Below are 27,244 nucleotides of genomic sequence, written 5' to 3'. Positions count from 1 at the left end.
CGGGAACCAGACCCAGTTGTTCAGAGTGGAGCTGAAGCTTCTATGAAGGGCCCACAAAAAAAACAGTATGTCCCTGCCCCAGAGACTACCAGTCTTGTCCTAGACTGTAAGAGCTTGGGTAATGAAAACTATTGGGGCAGTATAATTATAAGACCCAATTCCATTATACTAAAGTAGGAAACAAAGTTAAATAAAACACACAAAAATGATTGTTGAATAAACTGTTATTGAAACAAAAACTCCCCAATTCCTTGTTCACCAAATTATTAATAAAAAAGTCAATGTTTATTTGTAACCTAATGGGAACTTTTATCTTCTAATCCAAAGGAAAATCTTCTTGTAATACATGAGAATCATTCTTAATTTGTGTTTCAAGCAAGATCTTTTAAATTTTTAATACAAGGGAATTCTTCAAGTAATCCACATGACTTGTTTTTCTTGTAATCCACTGCACTGTAAAAATCTTATTGTAATCCACTGTGGAAAAGCCAAATAGCATAGATGACTTAAACTGTTTCACTAGGAATCCCGCCGCAGAATGACTGAACTAAATCGACCAGGACTCCCCTTAGCTGCTCAGGCAATCACAAGAATAACTGAATCTTCACTAATATAGGATAAAGCTAATTAACAATGTTATGCAGCTCCATTCATATCAATGCCACATTCATTTCAATGGTTTATACATTTCAGTGGGGTTTCTATATGTAGCAGACAACCACTGAAATGAACAAGCATTCGAATGCATTGGCCATTGTGTCCTGCCTTGTTAACCACTAGTTGGTATGTAGACTATGCACTCCCAGAGGGATGAATGGACTATTTCAAGTACAGGCACTGAGCTCAATGAAGGACGTCCAAAAAACTGCGCTCGTACAAATAGCAGCTAAGACTTCGATGTACCCTGGATAACTGTACAGTTCTAGAACTAATATTGCAGTACATGTTGCTTATGCCGTATGTACAGATGCGGCTTAATTACTGGACTAAGGGCATGGCCTGGTCCCTCCCGCAGATCCCACCCATTAGTATGGCGGTTAGAGGTAGGCAGTGCAAATTGCACATGTAGTGACAGCTGCTCGATTGTACAATTCACCTAATTTAATATTGCTTAATTTGCTCAGAAATGCACAGTACCACTTCTCACGCTGTGTATGCTGAATGCAGTTCTTAGTATCTGTTCATAGTACACTTGGCGATTCAAGGCGCCAGACACCCCCCCCAGGTGTGACCAAGGTGCAAAGGTAAAAAAGTGCAAGGTGTGGTTTCACTGTGGTGCAAGCTTCCACCTATGGATCTTTAAGTACCAGCCATATCATCTTCCTTTGCCAGGGAATGCCAATCTGCGCCATATTTGTAAGTTCACATGACGCTGAATTTCTCGCCTCTGACTAGAGCTGAGATGGTCCATTCATTCAGCCCTGTGGTGTGGTTGGGGTCAGACTGGGGAGTTTTCGCAGCAGAATTATGCAAATATTCTGTAGGAGAGGTTTGATCATTATACTCTAATTAACACGTGTATTTACAGAAGACTTCTTTTCTTCGTACAGAGTGTAAGCATCAGGGCTCTTCCTAAAAACGCTATAATTTGTGGTCAGACCAGCGTAAAGGGCTGCTGGATTCTCCTGTTTGTTCAGAGAATACATTTTTTACATATGTTATTCTGTGAACCATCACTCTCGTGCCTGTCTCCTGCAGATTGTTTGCTTGTGTCTTGCCCTGATAGTGCACTATGTGGTTTTCAATGATAACTTTGGAGGTGCTATTCTTACTAAGGGAGTTTCCACACATACAGCTTCAAGGGAGGGGAAATTCAAAGGCTCCCTGGCTTGGAGCCAATTAAGAAAAACACAAGATTCTTTAAAGAGGAATTAGACCCATGCAAATGAACAAGTCATGATGCCTTTTAAAATGTGTCGTTTTTAATAGTATATAATAATTCTGCAAAGCTGGAATATTCTTAACCACTAGAGATGCTCGAACCGGCCTCAGATTGATAATTGAACCAGTTCGATGAATCATTATAATGTTTTTTGAAAAATTGCTGGAACTTCTTGAATTTTTGATTCATTAAGAGAATCAAGAGAGTCGAATAGGGTTAACCGTGTTCGACCATCGGCAGGACGGTTCACACAGGATCGAGCAGTTTCGCTTCTTGTACCAACAGGCGCAAATACATTCAAAGCTTAAACTGATAGATGGTTTCATTTTTTTGGTGAAGGCCAACTGAGGACTTCAAAAGAGAACAAGAAACTCTAAATGCTGAAAAAAGCCATAATTTCAGACTGCAAGATTGGACTGGGATCTATAGACAATCGTACCACAAACATATTCAGGCCATTCGAACCAGTGAAATTCAATAGAACTCTGAATTAGTTCCATATTAGGGAGCAGATATTTTATAGACTGGAGGCCTCATTTCAGTTAACTTACTAATTGCAAAGCCTACTTGCCTACTTTTAAAACCTGTCCTCCAGTAGCTATTTGTGCTATTATTGGCAATGGCTGAAATTATATTTACTTTGATTGTACCAGCTAATACTAAATCTATTGTCCCAACCCGTCGCATGGGAACCATACAATATGTAAGTACGGCTAATTTCAGCGGTTTTTCTTATCTATGTAAGTTTGAACCTATATGCACCAGAAGAGAGATGATAAACTTTATGGAGTTTTCTAGAATGTACTAGATAAATAATTGCTAGAATCTGATTGGTTGCTATGGGCAACACTTCCACTAATCCTTTTAAGAAAGGTTTGAAAAATCTACCCCTATGACTGTTGTATGGGGTTTCACCTCTACTTAATTTGAACGCAGAGGCATCATAACATCTTTCATCCCAGTAGATTTCTCAAGAGAAGCGATGAAGATATAGGGCCTCTTTCATCAAGGAACGCAATAAGAACGGAATCTATGTGCGTTTGTAAAAAAAAAACCGCACATCGGGGGATATGTGTTAGCAGATCAATACTACTTTCATATACTGTCAATAGGCACACACTGGGAAGGTGTTTGTGGTATAACTATTTCTTATAAACCACCCACGTCCGTATTCAGCAAGGAGTCAATGTGAAGATACGTCTGTTGATGAATACGAGTCTAACAGACAATACACTACAGAATATGTCCAATACATATGTGGGATATCAAGTTCCAAAAGAACACACTGCAAAAAAAAAACTATTCAATTAATATCACCTGTTAATAATATACAAAACATTTAAAAAAAGGTTTTTTTTTCATTCCCCCCCCCCTATAAAATACATTTATTAGTATGTTATGAATGTCTACTGAACATATAATGCATTATTACAGTTGTTCTAGCACGTATACGCAGCCGTCATTACTAGTAATCAGTACTTACACCAGAGCTGTAGCTGGAGCAAATGATACGGCTGAAAATCACGCACCTTAGAGGTGCCCAAAGCTTAAATCGGACAATGCTAGGTCACTCAATCTTGGCGCACCCTCACTGTACACTGACCACGTGCATGCGCTCAGTCTCCTCTCTGTTACGACCATGAAATTGTAGGCTGTAGTAAGGGTCCTTTGTGCTTGAAGATTAATGGAATTCGCTGGCGTATGCTCTTGGTTCTGAGCATTCGTTCTCCGATTTTACGCAAAATACAGCATGTATCTGCATTTATCTTCCTTGATGATTCAAGCCCATAATTTCTGAAGGTCATGGGAGAACTCAGGGTTACAGCACCCAGCATTGTACTTCTCAAAAACTAAAAGGTCTTAGTTGGGAACTTGCGACATTTTTCTAAATATGGATTTTGACAATGGCAGTAAAAATATAGCTCTGAATGTGTTTGAAAGCTGTAACCAACTTAGATGACAAAAGCCAAAGACTCACAAGAAGTGTTCTCGAATCCCTACTTGCAGCCCACTAACAATGACACAGAGGGGCATGGGTTGTGCAGTATCAGTTGAGAGTGATTTTGTCAAGTAATTTGCCCAAATTGCCCAGACAATGCTCTCTGTGTTGGCCCTAAATGGCCACAAATCCTAATTAAAATCTGGTTGTGAAAATGCAGCCAGCCCATGGCCACAATCGTTATGCAGATGGTCATCAGCTGCCTCCATTACTTGGTAGAGATGCTCACTGACCCCCATGAACTGGTTTTGGTTTTGGATCTGGATTAGCTTCGTGTTTTGGTTTTGGTAAAACCGCCCTTGTGTGTTTTGGTTTTGGATTTTTTAGAAAAAATCCTAAGATATGCTAAAATCACATACTTTTGCTATTTTTGTTGTTCCTACATTATTATTAACCTCAATAACACTAATTTTAAGTCATTTGCAGTCAATTTTGACCACCTCACAGATCACAATATTATTTTAATTTAACACTTTTGGACAAATACTACAGCGACAAGGCTGGATGGTAAGCGACAGAGCAATGACACAAATACACGGCAGTTCCTAGCACATCTATGACACATTGGCACACAGCAGTGTCAGAAAAGAAAAATGGTGCAAGATGGAATTGTCCTTGGGCCCTCCCACCCACCGTTATGTTGGATCTTAAAAAGGAATCCAAAAATCGCGAGATCCAATGAAGTAACAATGACGTTTTGCCTTGTTTTCGATTCCGAGGGCGCGCAAAAGTACTTGGATCCCCTAAGTTCTGGTGTGTTTGGTTCTCGGGGAACAAAGCCTGAGCATCTCTATTAATTGGGTCCTGTGCAAACCCGTTTTTCAGTGTTGGATCCAAAGGGGGCTGATTGGGGCGATCGCCCTCTCTAGCACTGCCACTTGTACATAGCAACAGTGAGTGTTGCTATTAAGTAAAAAGCTGGCAACTCTGTTTTTAGGGCAGAAGGTGTGCCCAGGGGTGAATTCAGGATTACTGCCAGGCTGTCTGACTTAGAAGTCAAATGTTCTAATATCAAAAAACCATTCCTACTGCCATTTGGTAATAACTAGGCCAGTGAGAGATGAAGGGAGACAGACTGAGAGGGAAAGAAACAGGGAGAGAGGCTGAGGTAGAAATAAAGGAGAAAGTGACACAGATGATGGGATATTATAATAGTATACGCTGCTTCACATTTCACCAAAAAAGAAAAACAGAAAAAAATGCCATCTCGATACATAGAGAGAGAGAGAATCTCCAAAGCCTTTATTGAATTTAACAGGACATTCAATGAAACATATATTTTCGATATTGATTAAAGCTTGGTCTAGGTAAAGCCAATTGTATTAGTCTATTTCTAAAAGAAAATGTCCTGGGTCCCCAATACTGTCATTTAAATAAAAGGTTACATATAACAGAAACCTACAATTCATAAAATATGTACAAATCATGTGCCGTACACATTGTCCTAAGCGGGTCACACCTGTACATATCCTCTGAGGCTGGCCCTGCCACGCGGTAAGTTTTACCGATCCCTGCCATTATCTCCAAGCGATACTATGGTATTGTATTTTATTGATAAATTGCAGTGATAAGTACTTTTCTTGCAGCGATAGAAAATCAGCCACAGATTGCTAAATAAGCCTGTGAAAAAAAGAAGAAAGGTGGAAAAATACAAATAAATATTAATTGCTAATACTTTTTATTTTGCTCTTTCCCCATTGATGTCCCCTGGTTCTCTCTTCCCTGGAATACAGTCACATGACACTCTTTACCCTGGAACCCTCTCGTCTCTCCCCTGGCATCCACTCATCTCTCCATTGCCATCTTATAACCTGGCACTCTCTCATCTCCAGTGGCATCCTATAACTTGGCACCCTCTCATCTCTCCCCGACACATTTTACTCTCACCCCTGGCACTCTCTATTCTCTTCATTGACACACTCTCCTCTCTCCATTGACAATCTCTCTTCTCTCCACCGGCATCCACTCATCTCTCCACTAGCACCTTCATCTCTCTCCCTTGGCACCTTCTCCTCTCTCCCTTGGCACCTTCACCTCTCTCCCTTGGCACCTTCTCCTCTCTCCACTGGCACCTTCTCTCTCCCTTGCACCTTCTCCTCTCTCCACTGGCACCTTCTCTTCTCTCCCTTGGCACATTCTCCTCTCTCCACTGGCACCTTCTTCTCTCTCCCTCGTACCTTCTCCTCTCTCCCTTGGCACCTTCACCTCTCTCCCTTGGCACATTCACCTCTCTCCACTGGCACCTGCTTCTCTCTCCCTTCTCCTCTCTCCCTTGGCACCTTCACCCCTCTCCCTTTGCACCTTCACCTCTCTCTACTGGCACTTTCTCCTCTCTCCCTTGGCACTTCAACCTCTCACCCCTGGCATTCTCTATTCTCTCCACTGGTATCAACTCATCTCTCCCCTAGCAGCCTCTCATCTCTCTCTATTGCCATCCTATAACCTAGCACTCTCTCATCTCTGGTGGCATCCTATAACCTGGCACCATCTCATCTCTCCCCGACACGTCGTCATCTCACCCCTGGCACTCTCTATTCTCTCAATTGGCACACTCTCCTCTCTCCATTGACACTCTATCTTCTCTCCACTGGCATCCACTCATCTCTCCACTAGCACCTTCTCCTCTTTCCCTTGTACCTTCTCCTCTCATGCTTGGCACCTTCTCCTCTCTCCATTGACACACTCTCCTCTCTCTTTTGACACTCTCTCTTCTCTCCACTGGCATCCACTCATCTCACCCCTGACACCCTCTCTTCTCTCCACTGGCATTCTATACCTTGGCACCCTCTCTACTAGCACCCTCTCCTGTCTCCACTGGCATCTTATAGCCTGGCACCTTCTCTCCACTGGCACCCTCTCCTCTCTGAACTGGCACACTCTCACCTCACCCCTGGACCATTTCCTCTCTCCCTTGGCACCTTCTCTGACCCCTAGTATCTTCTTTCATCCCTGGCACCCTCTCCTCTCTCCCCTGGCACTCTGTCATCTCTCTACTGGCACCTTCTGCTCTCTTCCCTGGCACCTTCACCTCTTACCACTAGCACCCTCTCCTCTCTCCCCTGGCACTCTGTCATCTCTCCACTAGCACCTTCTCCTCTTTCCCTTGCACCTTCACCTCTCACGCCTGGCACCTTCTTCTCTATCCACTGGCACATTCACCCCTCTCCACTGGCACCTTATCCTCATTCCCTTGGCACCTTCACCTCTGACCCCTAGCACTGTCTCACCACTGGCACCCTCTCCTCTCTCCCCTGGCACCCTCTCCTCTCTCCCCTGGCACCATCTCCTTTTTTGCTGGCATGTATAAAATAAAAATACAAACTCCAAATGATATGGTTTTTTTATTGTATATTTATGTCATTAACAGTGAGAAACACCATTTAATTTTGCATGTGAAAAAACAATTCAAAAAACAAACCAAGAATAATAGACACTGAATTCCCCAAAACACTGAAAACATTGAAACCTTAGTTATATTGTATGTTTACCTGATTATTTCACTACATTCCATCTGTTAGACATTCTTTTTAAGCGAGAATGTAGTTTTAAATTCCAGAGATATAACAATGTTGCAGAACATGTAACTGCAATGTGCGTCTTAGCTGATATATCACCTTTGGTGCAAAAACACAGGCTCCAATAGAACAGCTGTCTAGCCAGCTGTGTGTCATCATTCTTATCTCAAAGGAAAGCACAAACAACGTTAAAAACCCCATAGCCTGAACAGTTGCTTAGCGCTGTGTACAGTACCTTTGTCCCCAAAAAAAGACGGACTAGAATAGTTTTGGCTGACATATGATCAAAGTCTTCTTATAATGCTGGAGGGTTTAAGGAAACGATCGTCAAAAAACCTCAAGCTGAATACAATCAAATTGGAAACCACATGCAGGTGGATGCTGAAAAATAATACTGGTTATTCATTCCCACCTACATTTAATGGCTGCCAACAAAACCATAACAAAGGGCCGGTAGGCTATGTCGGTAAAAATAAAACCCTCACATGCTTGAAGCCTGGAAAATATTCTATTATTAGTGAGAGATGATATCATTTAAAGGGACTCAAACTCTATACTAATGTATTTTCCCCTTCCATTTGTCTATATCTGCCAACATTTTAAACTACAAAATTGGTGCAAAATAAGCCCCAACCATTATTCACCCAAACCATACCAGCCTACTCTCCAAAAGAACACATCTTCCCCCCCACCCCCCTCAACATCAAGCACTCTTACACCTGCCATCCCCGGCTATATGTAGCCCGCTCAGTGTACTTATTACCCTGCCATCCCCGGATATATGCAGCCCGCTCAGTGTACTTATTACCCTGCAATCCCCGGAAATATGCAGCCCGCTCAGTGTACTTATTACCCTGCCATCCCCGGATATATGCAGCCTGCTCAGTGTACTTATTACACTGCCATCCCCGGATATATGCAGCCCGCTCAGTGTACTTATTACCCTGCCATCCCCGGATATATGCAGCCCGCTCAGTGTACTTATTACCCCTGACATCCCCGGCTATATAAAGCCCACTCAGTGTACTTATTACCCCGGTCATCCCCGGCTATATGCAGCCCGCTCAGTGTACTTATTACCCCTGCCATCCCTGGCTATATAAAGCCCGCTCAGTGTACTTATTACCCTGCCATCCCCGGATATATGCAGCCCGCTCAGTGTACTTATTACTCTGCCATCCCGGGATATATGCAGCCCGCTCAGTGTACTTATTACCCTGCCATCCCCGGCTATATGTAGCCCGCTCAGTGTGCATTTATCCCTGCCATCCTTGGCTATATGCAGCCCGCTCAGTGTACTTATTACCCCTGACATCCCCGGCTATATGCAGCCCGCTCAGTGTACTTATTACCCCTGACATCCCCGGCTATATGCAGCCCGCTCAGTGTACTTATTATCCCTGCCATCCCCGGCTATATGCAGCCCGCTCAGTGTACTTATTACCCTGCCATCCCCGGATATATGCAGCCCGCTCAGTGTGCTTATTATCCCTGCCATCCTCGGCTATATGCAGCCCGCTCAGTGTACTTATTACCCCTGACATCCCCGGCTATATGCAGCCCGCTCAGTGTACTTATTACCCTGCCATCCCTGGCTATATGCAGCCCGCTCAGTGTACTTATTACCCTGCCATCCCCGGCTATATGTAGCCCGCTCAGTGTGCTTATTATCCCTGCCATCCTCGGCTATATGCAGCCCGCTCAGTGTACTTATTACCCCTGACATCCCCGGCTATATGCAGCCCGCTCAGTGTACTTATTACCCCTGACATCCCTGGCTTTATGCAGCCCGCTCAGTGTACTTATTACCCCTGACATCCCTGGCTATATGCAGCCCGCTCAGTGTACTTATTACCCCTGACATCCCTGGCTTTATGCAGCCCGCTCAGTGTACTTATTACCCCTGACATCCCTGGCTATATGCAGCCCGCTCAGTGTACTTATTACCCCTGACATCCCTGGCTATATGCAGCCCGCCCAGTGTACTTATTACCCTTGACATCCCTGGCTATATGCAGCCCGCTCAGTGTGCTTATTATCCCTGCCATCCCCGGCTATATGCAGCCCGCTCAGTGTACTTATTAACCCTGACATCCCCGGCTATATGCAGCCCGCTCAGTGTACTTATTACCCCTGACATCCCTGGCTATATGCAGCCCGCTCAGTGTACTTATTACCCCTGACATCCCTGGCTATATGCAGCCCGCTCAGTGTACTTATTACCCCTGACATCCCCGGATATATGCAGCCCGCTCAGTGTACTTATTACCCCTGACATCCCCGGATATATGCAGCCCGCTCAGTGGACTTATTACCCCTGCTATCCCCGGATATATGCAGCCTGCTCAGTGTACTTATTACCCTGCCATCCCTGGCTATATGCAGCCCGCTCAGTGTACTTATTACCCCTGCTATCCCCGGATATATGCAGCCTGCTCAGTGTACTTATTACCCTGCCATCCCTGGCTATATGCAGCCCGCTCAGTGTACTTATTACCCCTGACATCCCTGGCTATATGAAGCCTGCTCAGTGTACTTATTACCCCTGACATCCCAGGCTATATGCAGCCCGCTCAGTGTACTTATTACCCCCGACATCCCTGGCTATATGAAGCCTGCTCAGTGTACTTATTACCCCTGACATCCCTGGTTATATGCAGCCCGCTCAGTGTACTTATTACCCCTGCCATCACCGGCTATATGCAGCCCGCTCAGTGTACTTATTGCCCCTGCCATCCCCGGCTATATGCAGCCCGCTCAGTGTACTTATTACCCCTGACATCCCTGGCTATATGAAGCCTGCTCAGTGTACTTATTACCCCTGACATCCCTGGTTATATGCAGCCCGCTCAGTGTACTTATTACCCCTGCCATCACCGGCTATATGCAGCCCGCTCAATGTACTTATTACCCCTGACATCCCCGGCTATATGCAGCCCGCTCAATGTACTTATTACCCCTGACATCCCTGGCTATATGCAGCCCGCTCAGTGTACTTATTACCCCTGACATCCCTGGTTATATGCAGCCCGCTCAGTGTACTTATTACCCCTGACATCCCCGGATATATGCAGCCCGCTCAGTGTACTTATTACCCCTGACATCCCCGAATATATGCAGCCTGCTCAGTGTACTTATTACCCTACCATCGCCGGCTATATGCAGCCCGCTCAGTGTACTTATTACCCCTGACATCCCCGGCTATATGCAGCCCGCTCAGTGTACTTATTACCCCTGACATCCCCGGCTTTATGCAGCCCGCTCAGTGTACTTATTACCCCTGACATCCCCGGCTATATGCAGCCTGCTCAGTGTACTTATTACCCTACCATCCCCGGCTATATGCAGCCCGCTCAGTGTACTTATTACCCCTGACATCCCCGGCTTTATGCAGCCCGCTCAGTGTACTTATTACCCCTGACATCCCCGGCTATATGCAGCCCGCTCAGTGTACTTATTACCCCTGACATCCCCGGCTATATGCAGCCCGCTCAGTGTACTTATTACCCTACCATCCCCGGCTATATGCAGCCCGCTCAGTGTACTTATTACCCCTGACATCCCCGGCTTTATGCAGCCCGCTCAGTGTACTTATTACCCCTGACATCCCCGGCTATATGCAGCCCGCTCAGTCTACTTATTACCCCTGACATCCCCGGATATATGCAGCCCGCTCAGTGTACTTATTACCCCTGACATCCCCGGATATATGCAGCCCGCTCAGTGTAATTATTACCCCTGACATCCCTGGCTATATGCAGCCTGCTCAGTGTACTTATTACCCCTGACATCCCCGGATATATGCAGCCCGCTCAGTGTACTTATTACCCCTGACATCCCCGGATATATGCAGCACGCTCAGTGTACTTATTACCCCTGACATCCCCGGATATATGCAGCACGCTCAGTGTACTTATTACCCCTGCCATCCCCGGATATATGCAGCCCGCTCAGTGTACTAATTACCCCTGACATCCCCGGCTATATGCAGCCCGCTCAGTGTACTTATTATCCTGCCATCCCCGGCTATATGCAGCCCGCTCAGTGTACTTATTACCCTGCCATCCCCGGATATATGCAGCCTGCTCAGTGTACTTATTACCCTACCATCCCCGGCTATATGAAGCCCGCTCAGTGTACTTATTATCCCTGACATCCCTGGCTATATGCAGCCCGCTCAGTGTACTTATTACCCCTGACATCCCTGGCTATATGCAGCCCGCTCAGTGTACTTATTACCCCTGACATCCCCGGATATATGCAGCCCGCTCAGTGTACTTATTACCCCTGACATCCCAGGCTATATACAGCCCGCTCAGTGTACTTATTACCCCTGACATCCCTGGCTATATGAAGCCTGCTCAGTGTACTTATTACCCTTGACATCCCCGGATATATGCAGCCCGCTCAGTGTACTTATTACCCTATGATCCCTGTCTATATGCAGCCCGCTCAGTGTACTTATTACCCTGCCATCCCCGGATATATGCAGCCCGCTCAGTGTACTTATTACCCTGCCATCCCCGGATATATGCAGCCCGCTCAGTGTACTTATTACCCTTGACATCCCCGGATATATGCAGCCCGCTCAGTGTACTTATTACCCTACGATCCCTGTCTATATGCAGCCCGCTCAGTGTACTTATTACCCTGCCATCCCCGGCTATATGCAGCCCGCTCAGTGTACTTATTACCCTGCCATCCCCGGCTATATGCAGCCCGCTCAGTGTACTTATTACCCCTGCCATCCCCGGCTATATGCAGCCCGCTCAGTGTACTTATTACCCTGCCATCCCCGGCTATATGCAGCCCACTCAGTGTACTTATTACCTACCATCCCCGGCTATATGCAGCCCGCTCAGTGTACTTATTACCCCTGCCACCCTCTACTATGAGTTGGCACAATCAGCGACATCCTCACAGTCTTATTGTACAGGTTTTGAATTTACACTTTTTCTCATCTCAGTTCTGCATGTAGGTGCATAACTAGGCACATTTATATTCAGCAAGGAAGGGTCCAGTCCGCCCTGCTCCCATAACATATGTGTCTACATTTTGGTTCTCCCAGAGGGGAGGTAGGGACCGGTATGGGTTGCATGACACAATCTACATAATCATGGCCTCACCACCACCGCACAATGATGAGATTCAGGTCTTTACTCAGCAGGGGCGGGGCCAGGGCTGGAATTTAATTGTATCTCCGCCCACTTTAGAAGAAAATGAAGTGGGATTAGGGAGAGTCTCCTACCCTCCCGGGGGTAGGAGAGGACTCCCCTAAATTTGTGGGAAAGTCTGATTGAGTGTGGTAGGGAATTCTATAAGTGGGGAGCAGCACGGGAGAAGTCTTGTAGGCGGGAGTGAGAGGTGGTTACCAGAGACAAGACAAGGTGAAGGTCAGAGGTAGATCTAAGAGGGCGGAAGGGAGAGTATTTTGATATGAGATTTGAGATGTATGCAGGGGTAGTGTTGTTGAGGGCTTTGCAGGTAAGGGTGAGTAATTTTAATTTGAATCTGGAGGACACAGGGAGCCAGTGCATTGCTGAAGGCATATATTTTGCACTTTCATAAATTACATTTATTGTTTATTATTTATTTTTTTTGCCACCCTTTAAAAATTAACTGGTAATATTAGCAAAGTTGCTAACTGCTGGCAGTATTCATGCTGTGTCAGAATTTGATGAGGAAGGAAGATGAGGAAATCAGCTTGGTCAATAGACCCCACAGTGTTTGAACAAGAGACAATAGTAAATTAGTTTGACAGCTGCAAATATTATAGAGACAATAAAAGGTTGTGATTCAGAACACACAGAGATTAGGGGACCATCAACAATATCCAGGAGACAACAAGACTGATTGCCCAGAGAGGGTGGGGGCCGTCTATCAGCATTCGGCACCATTAGAGCATTCCATTTTGACCTAATGAGGTGTCACTCATACAATCTTCTAAGCATTCTTCACATAGCCCCTAAATCATCAAAGAGCATTAGTGGTCATTCTCCTGAGGACAGGATGCTGCTTTTACAACCCACCTTTAACCTTCATACATAGACACCTTCTGATACCAAAATACTGTACTGTTATTCATTTCTACCAACCATAAAGACGTCACAGCAATGGGTGGTCTAATACCATTCTCCAGCAGATTTTCCACTATTCCTGGAGATTTCCAAAATACAAGTCTGTATAATATATATCAATTTTGTATTAAAAGAAAATAGAACATGTTTAGAAGATAGCTTATTTTCATGTTAATGTTATATATCTAAAAATAGATAACATAAAACATAAAAGTCTAAACTCCCTAACACACTCACACACAGAGTAGGGTCAGTTTTGTTAGCAGCCAATTAGCCTACCAGTATGTTTTTGGAGTGTGGGAGGAAACCGGAGCACCCGGAGGAAACCCACACAAACACGGGGAGAACATACAAACTCCACACAGATAAGGCCATGGTCAGGAATTGAACTCATGACCCCAGCGCTGTGAAGCAGAAGTGCTAACCACTGAGCCACCGTGCTGCCCATATTTACATTTTAAAATATATGCTCTTAAAGGTATCCTAACCCTATTTTATCCATCAATTGTATCTAATATAAATAATGGGAGATGAATGTATAATAATGTTATTGATGCAGGACATTTCTTAGCTTCTATAAAGGTGTTTATGCTTACATAGTTTATTTTACTTACAGAGCCATTGTTTTTATCTCTGTCCCCTATCCCATTGCCTCTTCCTATAACCCTCCTGCTCATCTTATTCATGTTTAATATTATTCTCACAAGAACAGTGTAGGACATGACCCAGTGGTCTAATGAGAGTGTGCAGGGTTCACAAAACCATAAATGATAAAAAACAGGTAAAGGGAAGTGGTAGTTAGAAACTAAGGGCTCTATTTATGAGAACAAGGCGATATGGAAGATCTTTTAAACTCTTCTCTTGCCGCAATTTAGTGCGGCAGCCTGGCCTTACCACAGATAAAAATAAAGATAAAAAATATATATATATATATATATATATATATATATATATATATTAAAACTAATGCCGAATGAAAATGATTTATTCAATTAACAAAGAATCTTTAATTTATTATCACCTGCAATCGCCATTCTTGTTTAATAGATTGCCCCAAGCTTTCCATCGTCGGCAAATCTTTTTGCCAGCCAGGGTTACCATCGGCGATAGAAGTGGCGCTGTTGCCGGCGGTGATCCATTGATAGAGAGAGAGAGAACAATGCAGGACCGGAACCCCCAAGATCTCTTACACCCAAGGCCGCTGCCTCTTCTGCCTGCTCCTTGTCCCGACCCCAATTGCACTCTTAAAGCCCCTACTAATAAACACTATTCAACACTATTCATTTATGTTATCTGTCAAAAATGGCCTAATCAGCTGATACAATATGACAAAAGGGATAAAGAAATATTAAGCACATGAAAAAACGTAAACCTGCCACTGAATTAGTTGTAATTTAAAATGAAGCTAAAAAAAATACCAGTGGTATCTGCAACGAGCTGTAATCAGCGTTTGATGTGGTTAGATCACATGAGTTATGGTAAACAGGATAATACAGGAAGGAAGATGAACTAGTTTAAAAAAAACACCATATCTTTAAATGTTTTTTTTTTTAAACCCCTTATATAGTTATATAATATAGTTGTTGATTTTTTTGGTTCACACCTGCTAGATGCACTTGGTAAAGATGTAACCCTTTATTCAAGTTAGCGATAGGGAAACAACATTTGTCTTTAATCAATGCGTTCATTTTCCTGCCCTTGTTTAATGAAAATCAATGCTATTTTCTTGCGTTTGTTGGCAAAATGACTTAATGCTTTCATAAAAAAAAAAATAACACAATAATAAGCCCCATCTTTATCCACTCCATCCCCGCTAGGATCCACCCAAGTCAGTGCAATGATTAGCTTTACTGCCCCGCAACGCCGGGGTCATGTGTTTGATTCCCACCAGCGCACTCTGTGTAGATTTTGTACGTTCCCCCTGTGTTTCCATGGGCTTCCTCCCACCGCCCAAAATATATACTGGAAAGTTGGCTGAAATGGACCACAACGTGTGTGTGTGTGGGGTAGAGAATTTAGACTGTAAGCTCACCTGGGGCAGGAACTGATGCAAATGACTAAACATTCTCTGTAAAACACTGTACAATATGTTGATGCTACATAAATAAAGGTTAAGTCATACCCAATATTCATTAGACCATCAGGAACAATTCACCAAAATTAGGATTATTGGGATGTAAATCATGGTGTATGCTGTTAGCTTAAAGAGTTTCATTTTAGCAAAATATTCTCATTTAAATTTTTGTACAAATAATAATTATTTTGTAAATTTCTGCATTATTATATATATATTTCTTTTCAGTTTTTATCTCATATTTCATTTAAATTGGAGCTGGAATGTCAAGCCCAGTTCCATTGCCCATGAGTGCACCGTCAATGCCAGGTCACCCGTGTGTAGAGGGAACCCAGATAGGTTGATGAAGCAGTAAGAGTATTTTCCTACTTTTCTACTCTCCCAGAATGTCCCGAATTTCAGGCAGACCTCCCTAGTGAAGTGGATGAAGGCGGGCCTTGAAGGCACGATTCATGTAATTGTAGCTCCGCCCCCTTCTGCAAGATGTCAAGTGGCATTGCACAACAGAGGGCGGGGCCACAGTGGCTCAACTGTGTCACCGTGCTTCCCGACTAACATCCCACCTGAACTCCCCTCCTTTGTCGGCAAGTATGTGGTAAATTACAACAATAGGAAGTTTTCTATCTCTACTGTATGCAGCAATAGACAACTAGTCCTCTTGCTGCTTTTTGATAAATAGACACCAATGTGTTAAAAGTCGGCCTTTAAGATGCTTTTCCAATGTAAATTAAACCATAGGTCCTAACATTTATACAGGCCAAATAGTGACAATATATAAACCCAACCACCAAACGTGGCCACCAAATTCCACCCAATCCCACTCAATTCCTGAAAAATTTACACCCACAGTTAGCCCTGCCCCTTCTGGCATTTCCAAATTCGGGACTGTCCTGCTGGAGTGGATTCATTTTCACCCCTTAGATTCGGGAACATCTGTAATATTTAAGGGAACTCTGTTTCTGCAACAAATCCCTTACAGGAACTCTATTCCTATTTCTTGCCGATTGTCAACCACAGCAAAAATTGGTCCCCAAAGTTTTTCCTGCAGTGTTGTCTAAAGACGGTGGAGTACAGCAAAACAACAAACCAACATTAACAATAAGGGAGTGCGCAAAGTCTACACTATAGGATTTTCTCATTAATTGTTTGTCGAAATACTTGTCTGCAGCAATGTGAAAATTTATGTCCATATCACTGGGAAACGCACACACTTCTCACACAGAGAAAGAACAAATGTATTTTATTTTGCACACTAGGTTGTGTGGGCCACATATGGTAAATTCAGAGCTCTCTGCCAGAAAATTGTAACATTCTCTTCCATAGAAGTCATGTACAGACAGTAAGAAATCCTTACGTGTCTGACACACTCTTAACAGACATCCCATTCATTTCTCCACTGATAGAGAATTAAAAGGCCTACAAAGAGTTTGTTCACAAATACAGCTTTACTTTCACACAGAGAGGCAGGCGAGTCATCATCTGTATTTGCTGTATATAAACTGCCATAAAATTATATACAATATTAAGGGTCATATTTATTATCAATAGCAAATTATGCCCTTTAAGTATCATCTCTTCCCATACAAGCACTATTAGGTACCCGAGCCACGAGAACAGTCCCACCATTACTTAGACAGGCCTTGCTGATATGGAATACATTAAGGGGGACATTAGAGACTGTGAGAATAGATGCTGACACCACGTTATGGGATAATTCTAATCTTCCTAAACTATGTAAACTAAAACAATTCCCTCAATGGGGAACCGGGGGAATTACCTCCCTTGGACAGATCATCATCACCAGTTATTTATATAGCGCCACTAATTCCGCAGCGCTGTAAAGAGAACTCATTCACATCAGTCCCTGCCCCATTGGAGCTTACAGTCTAAATTCCCTACTATAGAGAGAGAGAGAGAGAGACTATGGTCAATTTGATAGCAGCCAATTAACCTACTGGTATGTTTTTGTGGAGTGTGGCAGGAAACCAGAGCATCCGGAGGAAACCCACGCAAACACAGGGAGAACATACAAACTCCATACAAACTCCACGTAGATAAGGCCATGGTCAGGAATCGAACTTACCCCAGTGCTGTGAGACAGAAGTGCTAACCACTGAGCCACCATGCTGCCCATAATGGCAGTATCAAATAATTTGCTCAGTTACAGTTAGACTTCCCTCTACCAAATTGCCTATTCTATACTTACCTTCAGCTTCGACATGCCTTGGTGACAGAATTTGGTGGCACTCCTCTTGTCTTCGGTCTAGATCCTCCATAGACAGGTGGGCTCCACCAAAACCATTTCTATACTCTATGATAAAGTCCTCTCTCTCCTTACCACTGATAACTTAGAGGGACTACGCCAAGGACGGGAGACGGATTTGGGTCCTGTCACTGACGAGGATTAGAGTTATATGTTGGACAGGGCTAGGGAGGCTACCCCTTGTACCCGATACAGACAAACTCAACTATATATTCTACATAGAGTATATTACTCTCTGTGCAGGTTGCTTCGAATGGGTGCCAGATCGGATGCTAATTGCCCAAAATGCTGAGATGCTGATGCTACCTTCTGGCACGTACTCTGGAGTTGCCCAATCGTCGGAGAACTTTGGTCACGAGTAGTGATGGGTATAAGAAATACGGGAATCAGGATCCCATTGCTGTGCTCCAAAACATGTATCTTTGGTTTAGGAGCGGATCTTTTGCTGGATAGAAGCGCTACCAGATATGTTCTCAATCTCCTTGTCCTGGCCAAAGTAATTATTGTTAGAACGTGGATGGCCCAAGAGAAACCTCTTGCTGGGTGGCCCTGGTAAATGAGGCTATAGGGCATGAAAGATCACGCATCGTTCATGAAATAACATGCCGAAGTACTTTAAAGTGTGGTCCAAATGGACAAATTCAAAATATGTCGTGCAATCTCTGACCGCCGACTTTGATCTGGGCTCAGCACTCCGACCACCACCACCCTCATTCTCCCCCCTCCACATCACTAAATCCATACTCATATACATGTTCTATAAGACTAAAACTATACTGAGACACTTGACTCATTGTCATTCATGTTCTTCAACATCTCCCCTCCAGGGCTAAAGATACCCAGTATAGATATGTACCTCTTAACATATCACATTACAAACCTACTTTAATATTCATACAAGATTTAATATCTAGAATGAATCTACTTATTACACTCATCAAATCTAAGGTACAACTGAACTATACTTGTTATTTTGACTTAAGTTTTGTTTTTGGAAAAAATTCACTAAAAAATATATGCTTAAAAAAGTATAATATATTATCGCGGCTTTTCGCAGCAATATGAGATGAACAATCGGATGAGTTTATTAGATTACTCACAGTGCCTCCGATAGGCGTCTGTCCCGGCAATGACTGTTTACCATTGAGATACCTTTTGGAAGTCACTGAATTCAGCGGCAAAAGTCTTTTTTTGGGATCTCTGGGGCACAACGCAATGGTAAGTGCAGCCAACTGCGTCTTCACATTTATTAGCAACCTCCGAAGAGCAACGCTTTTCTGAGCGTGATAAATTGTCCCGTTACACTGTCCCCATAGACGACAATGGCGAAACTGCAGTGAATCTTCATAAATAGTCCCAGCACTTAATTTTTAAATAATCCTATGAGTGTGCCCATTTTCGCAGGATTTAAGTCACAGAATTATTTTATAAATAGAGCTTCGGAGAAACCTTCACATTAGGCCAGCCATGGCGCACACACGATTATACCAGCAGTCGGTGCCCATACAGTATTCTAGTAATGGCCATATACAATTTGTGCCCATATACGAGTGCCCGAGCATTGTGGCAGCAGTACCCATACACCCGCAGCCAAAGCAGATACATTAAACTAGTAATGTTAGTATGTCAGCTGCCAGTGTCTATACATTATTGCACTAATGCCCATATGCCAGTTGCTATTGCCCATACAGTATTCAGCACTGTCCATACTTGCCAACTTTCCCTCGTTGGCTTCAGGGAGATCCCGGGGGAGGTGGGAGTACGGGGCCACACCCCGCCACTTATCTATTGCGGGGGCGAGAACCATGAGATTGCCCTGCTCTCCCGGGAGGTCTCCCAGAAATGCGGAAGTCTCCCGGACATTCCGGGAAAGTAGGCAACTATGCGTTAAAGAAAAGCAGCTAATGAATTTCTAGAGATTGAAGTGTCTTTTACATTTCTGTCTCCATTACTGAAGTCCTGTTGTCTTACCTGTCAGTCTTTGATTAAATCTTGGTCTCCATGAAAATGGCCACCTCCATAGGCATCGATACATGGACATAGGACACAATTTCTGAACTGTGTCATCATGCCACAGATGGCGAAGCCAACAACGTCTTGTACTGGCTCAGCATCAGGGAGAATGCCAGACTCTTCAGGGAGTGAGGGAGATCACCCCTAGTTCAGGGAGTCTCCCTGACATTCAGGGAGAGTTGGCAAGTATGGCACTGGCCATATATAAGCTGCCAGTGCCCACTCATTATACAAACCCCCTACATTATGCTAACAGCGCTCCTATATTGGCAAGCAGTTGTCAATCACTGTCGTATCACTGTGTGCTTCCTCCTGCATCTCTCTATACGCCGGACTTTGTATTATGTATTTTAATCTCTTATAAAAATCAATTTATACCTTCTAAAAAGCTTGGATCCAGGGGATGGAGGGATGTGTTAAAGGCTGCAAACCAGCCTTAGTCTGGCAACATCTGAACCAGAAACTGCCCTGTGTATTACCACATGTAATATACCAGTGTTTCTATGGCATCGCTGAAGTGGTAACATCACTAATCGTTTGTACAATTATTTGTTACTGTACTTTATTCATATATTAGTCACTTGTGTATCATCCTTCTCTTGGTAGATACATTCAAATAAGTTAATCAAGATAAGGTTATAAGGAGACTTTATATGACATATAATGGAAATAACAAATGTTATTTACTTAACATATATTGCAATGAATACTTCTGTTGTGTTTGATAAAGTGAAATAACTGTTGAATACGTGGATATTTTTATGAGATCACAGTAAGGTCACAGGGTGAATTGAGTAATCAGCATTAGAATTTTCAGCCCATATTATCGCCTACATTGTGTTTCAGGCAGCAATCAGACAAATCTGTACTGAGTTTCCACGGGAAAACCCTTGGTGAATAATAGGTGCTGAACTGCTAGTTTTTCCTACTAAGTGTTTCAAATACGAAAAATACAAAACAGCAATTGAGAAATAAATGAAACAATATTTATAATGAAGACACAATGACATATATATATATATATATATGTATATATATATATATATATATATATATATACATTATATACATTATATATATATAGTGTTTGTTAAAGTAATGAGTCAATATATTCCTCCTTCTGGGAGTTTTTTTTAATAGTTTTATTTTGTTGCGCTGCTATTGTTAATGTTATTATGTCATAAAATATATCCGCTTGCATTTCAATTATATATTTATTTATCATTTCAATACATTTATGTTATATCTGGGTAATAAAAAATGCACATGCATGACTCTCTCTCTCTCTCCCTATATATATATCAGGGGCAAACAAAGGATTTCTATAGAGGGGTTTCTATCCCATGCCGCCAATGGCAATGACCAGTATGCATGGGGGCATATCTACAATTTTAGACAGTGTTGGGCTGCTCTCCAACTCTTCATATCCCCATCATATACACAGGCATTCATATCCCTATCATATACACGGGGCAAGCCACCTCAAGCATACAGTGCCCGAGGCCGGGATAGGGTTTCCAGGCACAAGGAAACCCCCCTGGGTTCGCTCCTGTATATATATAACATTTCTGCAGTTCAGGAGAATTTAAAAATGGATTTGGCAATAATTAGCAGAGGGGATTATGGGAGATTTTATCAGATTGGCCTTTTTTGGGTCAAGACTTATGTTCTCTTTTCCATTTTGATGCTAAATTGACAGCTGCCAGAGTGGGGATTACGTTTTGCTTTCTTCCAGATCAACACAATTAGAAATTATGAATGGTTAAATTTACTGGATCTTTGTCTTTTGTCAACCTTAGTAATGAGATGACTGAACTCACGGTGGTTTGTTTTGATGAACTATTCTCAATATTCAGCCAATAATTCTATTTTCATTGACACACACATGCCCCCCCTCCCTCCCCAAAAACAGAAAAGGTCGTTTAATACAACACTGAAGGAAGAAAAGGTACTTTTTAATGTAACATACACCTAGATAAGGAATTAGTTGTGCCTTTGAAGGGGATTCCACCTTCAGATGACTTTAATTTACTGCCTTACACATCACCTCTCGCAGCTTTTACTAAATATATTTTTGACATTTCCGACAAATTTATTTGATTTGCCCTCGGATATGAGAGAGTTACTTGATTTGTGGGGCGATTAGATCTAACTAGGAGCTAGGTGTTCTATCTGAGTGCTATGTATATAAACAAGTGTGTCTTGTGATATAAAGCCGTGGCTGAAAAACACAGGAGGATACAATGAAGCCCATAAAAGTTACAGGAGGGCAGGTAAAATTCCCCCCATTCAAGCTTTCAAACTGTGTAGTTTAGTGTCAATATTTATCAATTAATCAAATTCAGATTACGGGCTCTTATTTGTTAAACAGAGAGAAGAGCTTTCTCCAGAAAAAATGGGTGTATCTATCAAGGGGTTAACACTGGAGATACTTCTATCGCCGGATGTAACCACAGCCAGTGATAAAATTCTTCCCCATGTCAGGATGGCGATAGTAGAAGACAGTCAATGAAGAAATGCTTTAATACTTAAATGAAGGGGTCTATTTATCAAAGGGTGGACAGCCCAAAAATGGGGGTTATCGCCAGATTTAGGGCTTCTCCCTATTTACCAAAGCCCGCCTCACACATGTGCTAAGTAATGTATTCTGATTGGATGCAAGTTGTTTAAATACCTGTTGTTTCTATGGACACCTTCACATATCCTCTGATGAAACTAGCTGGATTGCTAAAGAAACGCATCAGTAAAGGACCCATCTCAGCTGTTATTGCTTGTATTATAATTCTACACATGGGGATTGAACTGTGCCTGGAGACGGGACACCGGATAAGTGAGTTTTAACGATCAAAACACTTTTTCTGCTTAAGATTTAGCCACTCAGCAACCTGGGTGGTAAAACAGCTCCTTGCTGAAAACACGCGTTTTCACAATCTGAATTGCTCACACTCCGGGATACAATATACCAGTCCTGATTGGATGAAAAGTACACTCGGTGGGAATGTTAATATATCTAAGAGCCATTACCCGTTTTATAAACCACTATCTATGGTTAACTGGATACATCCACGGGATTTTGTATTCTTTCTGTAAAGGATTCTATTCATCGGGAATACTAAGGATCCCGTCTCTCAAGTTAACTGACTGCAATATACTTTGATGACCATATACGTGTTTGATATCAGTAAATGCATAGACACTGCAAGTCAATTCTGTTATCTAATTGAATGCAGTTTCTGAGATGCTTGATATTAATTGAGCTTAACATTGATGTGTGTATATGTATTGAATAAACAGGTGGTTTGTTTTTATGAATCTCTTGGGAAGATATCTTATTATTAATGTTCAGGATTTAATGAGTATATTGTGCTACTACTTCTTTATATATACTTAAAAGTGAGAATTAACCTGCTACATTCTGTTTTTAAAACAAAACTGGTCTTTATCATGCACACATAAATAAGCATCAAACTGGTATACATAACATTATTTTTATCTATTGGGTTACAAGGCAGCATAATATGTAATGCATTAATGACTTCCAAAATGTCAATATAAAAAGTAAAACTGCTCTAAATATGTTCCAGTAAAAAAAGGGTTAAATGTAATACTCAAACCCACATTTACATTGACAAGAATATATATATATATATATATATATATATATATATATATATATATATATATATATATATACTGCAGCCATGATATATATATAGCTCTTTCCCATCGAGGCATGGACTCCACAATTGACTATTGCGTATGTCTATTTACTTTCCCATTCCGCCCATGAATTGGTAGTCTGTCTTAGGTGTCTTTTGTGCTCAAAGATGATTGGCATACACTTGCTTTCTCTGGCGTATAGTTTGTTTCTGGGCATGCACAGTGCAATTCAATGCAAGATACTGCGAGTATCGGCATATACGTTCTTTAACGAATCATTCCCATAATGTATAAGTCTGAAATCTTCCAGTAACCAATCAACAATAGAATGCACAATGTTGTAATGACATATACAGTATTTTATCAAACTCCAGAATAAGAACTGAGGGCTGAAATAAACCTGAAGGCAATTTAAAAGCTGAGGCTGTATCTTCAAACTGGATTATTCTCTGGGGTTAATAGTTAACTATGGAGTACGCCCATCTGTTGTCATAGAGGAGGGGTACATAGTGTCTATAAGTTGGATGGGCGGACAATTAAGCAGTCTCTGCAGTCTGGACGTTGCCCACCCAACCTCCCTGGTAACACGAATACAGGGCTGTGTGCTTATCGTGTTGGTGTTCAGTTATTGGCATGCTGGCACGGCTGGTGGTGATCCTGGATGGAGATTTGCCGGAAAACGCAGTACAGTCGACGGCCAGTGGTCAGGGCACACATTACGGTAGTGGGCATGCTGAACCCACCTTTCTTTGAGTGGATCGGCTATTGTCTCGGTACAGGTACCGCCCCTGTGGGTTGCCCTGTGGTTGCTTTCCATCTATCCTAAAAATTTGCCAGTCCTCCCCTGGGTTCTACCCTCCATCATTACAATGACATTATGCAAAAACATCATATAGGTATATCTAACAATTAAATGATATCACATGATCTTTGAAAGAGTCAAATACTAAACAGGTGTATAAACTATTATGATGTGAGTGAGTTCTCTGTACAGTGCTGCGGAATTAGCGGCACTATATAAATAGATGATGATGATGATCGTTTGTTGATATAGCAATAATCATATTACACAGCACCATACAAAGAACATGTAGTCAGTTACATCAGTCCCAGTCTCATTGAAATTTACAATCTAATTAACTACAAATAAAACACCTACAAACAGAAATATATATAATCGAGCAAATAAGATTGAAAGTGCACCATATGATATATAAAATAACCTTTTTGTATCATGTAATTAACCGATGAAGAGGTAGGACCTCCAAAATATTCTGACGTGTTTAATTGCGGTTTTACTTGAGTTTGGGAGGTCACCGGAGGTCATCTAAGCTTCCCCAATAGGGTGTTTTTAACACAACACTGCCGCAATGGTGCCGGATTAACATCTTCAGTGGGTATGGTTTCCATTTTCAGGACCATTTTTATGCGTTGTACAAGCGCTAGTAAAAAGCTACTAATATATACAAATATAAAGGTAAATGTTTCCATACACTGACAGAGATTGAGACGTTTGACAATATATTTCTATTTTCTATACAACTGAGTGCAAGAGAAGTTCTCTTTTACCAACCATTTTCTGGCTATAAGAGGCTGACAACAGTGTACCTGATGAGGGTTTAAGTAAGGAAGTGCACTGTGCATAGGAATAAAATCTTCCCACACAATCACAACTGGTTTTCAATTTCATTTCTGCTAAGATCAGGAAACTTTTACATACATATTTTTTGAAACCTCTGAAAATCATGGTTTCAAATTAGCCAGCTTGTAGCTTATATTTAGTGGCTCTTTAACTCAGAATGCCTATTTATCTCAGATCAGAATCTTCCATCATTAGGGTACTATATAAAGCTTTAACTTGTATATTGTGCTTGATGCAAAAATAACATGAGGTTTCTTGTATAAAAAAAAAGCTTTGTGTTATTTGTGTTGAGATTTTCAGCACCGACAAAATAAGAGAGACTCGTACCATGGCTCCAATTAAAAGACACAACACTCCGTGGTTCACTATGAGACACAACATAGTTTATGGCTAATCACAGCAATCCCACAATCCACCGCATCATTACAATGGGTCCAACAGTTAATTTTAAGACACAACAACCCACATGGTGAGATAGTAACCCCACATAACACTGTAACACAGGAAGTCTACAATTCACATAGCTATGCGGCTGCCAAGATAATAACACAAATCAATAACACAGAGAATGATAACACCAAACAGTAAGCACTTTAAAACACCAATGCTCTATAATCTATATCGACCAATCATATATTAGCTTTGGTCCTGCCGCCATGTTAAAGCTTTCCACGATCTCACAGAGCAAACATACTTCATATAAAGAAACCGATTTCACCTCCTACCCCATTCATTTTAAGTAGGTTAACGCAGAATACTCGTTTGCTTTTAAAGCCTCTGGGCCAATCACAGTTAAAATTGTGGCGTATCCAGGGGGTTTCTATCTTATCAGAAAGGGGGGCAGATGAGTTCTATTTACCATTTTCCCTTGTTTTTTTTCTCTTCAGGTTGCTGCTAATGATTTATAATATTGGACTCCCATGGCAACCACAGTCACGTGATATACTGAGTGGAAAGGCTTTGGAACTTCCCTCTGAGCTCTGTCTGCACTGTGACATCCTCCTTCTGCATCATCTGCCATCACATGACATGTTGAGAGCTGTGCACCTGTGTCTGGCAGCCATTGTGTTTGCCCTCCATAGAGATTTTGAAGGGAAGATAATGGTTTGTAGAAGAACAGTTAGGAAAAATGGATGCAGCTTAGAAGGTACTTAACTTGACATTTACAGAAAAAAATAGATACATCTTCTATGTAGGATTGCTGCTTTAAAACTTCCACTAACATTAATATAGTGAAAATTGCATTCAGAGTGCAAAATTAGAAGAATTATACCATGCAGTTGCTCTATACTAAACAAAAATTACAGACACAATTCCCAGCTGGTACTGTCCTTGACAGTTAAGGACTCTCCCTTCCCCGGAACAAAAATTATCTGAAATATTTTTAGCTGTGACAAGAACCTAAAAAGTATATATATATATCTATAGTTAACTAGGAGCTGTTTTCATGTTAAGACAATGAAAACAAAATTCCATACAATTTAGCAACGTGTTGTTAATAATATATATAATTGTTACCGTTTTCCACCTTATAGTCTTTTGTCTTGAAAACATTTATTATTTTAAACTAAATTGTATGTGGATGACTAGAATGTTGATCTTCCTATTTTTAAAAAGCAGCAGAGGAAGGATGTCTATTTTCAGCATATTTTATCATAATGGGACATTTGAAACTCCAAAACATTCATCATTTCCTTTCAAATCATTAAGGAATCTATAAAATCGCTTTTCGGCATGCTTTAAAATAATTTCCTCAGCCAACAAGAGTCCATTACAATGGGATGAATAGAACTCCACTTTCATGCCGTTAAGGATCAGGCAACGAGGGTGCTGTTGACTCTGTAGATATCCGGACTTCTGGGTGTGTGGATGCGGCACGTTATGGGTGGAGACTCCTGCAAGGATTACCGCCTTAGCATTTCAGCCAAAGGACTATGCTTTTCTTCCATGGAGAAATGACGTTAGCTGTATCTGCTAATTTCAGCAAGAGCCAGATGACGGTTCATGATACTGATTTTGTTGGCAACTAACGGCAATAACACAATGGTACCAGAATTACTTTTGATAATTTACACCGGGGATTTGTAGCACAAAGACAAGGACACAAAACGTTGGCTGC

At 42.1% G+C, this 27,244-nt stretch overlaps 1 protein-coding gene across 1 annotated transcript in view; it reads right to left on the bottom strand.

Moving 5' to 3' along the window:
• The window catches only part of CCND2 (cyclin D2), a 484,289-nt gene that overhangs the window by 97,989 nt on the left and 359,056 nt on the right, over positions 1–27,244 (bottom strand). The window lies entirely within an intron of this gene.

This window comes from Mixophyes fleayi, chromosome 4, assembly GCF_038048845.1.
Source record: "Mixophyes fleayi isolate aMixFle1 chromosome 4, aMixFle1.hap1, whole genome shotgun sequence".
NCBI classification, from domain to species: domain Eukaryota; kingdom Metazoa; phylum Chordata; class Amphibia; order Anura; family Limnodynastidae; genus Mixophyes; species Mixophyes fleayi.
This window is presented reverse-complemented; position numbering and strand designations above follow the sequence as displayed.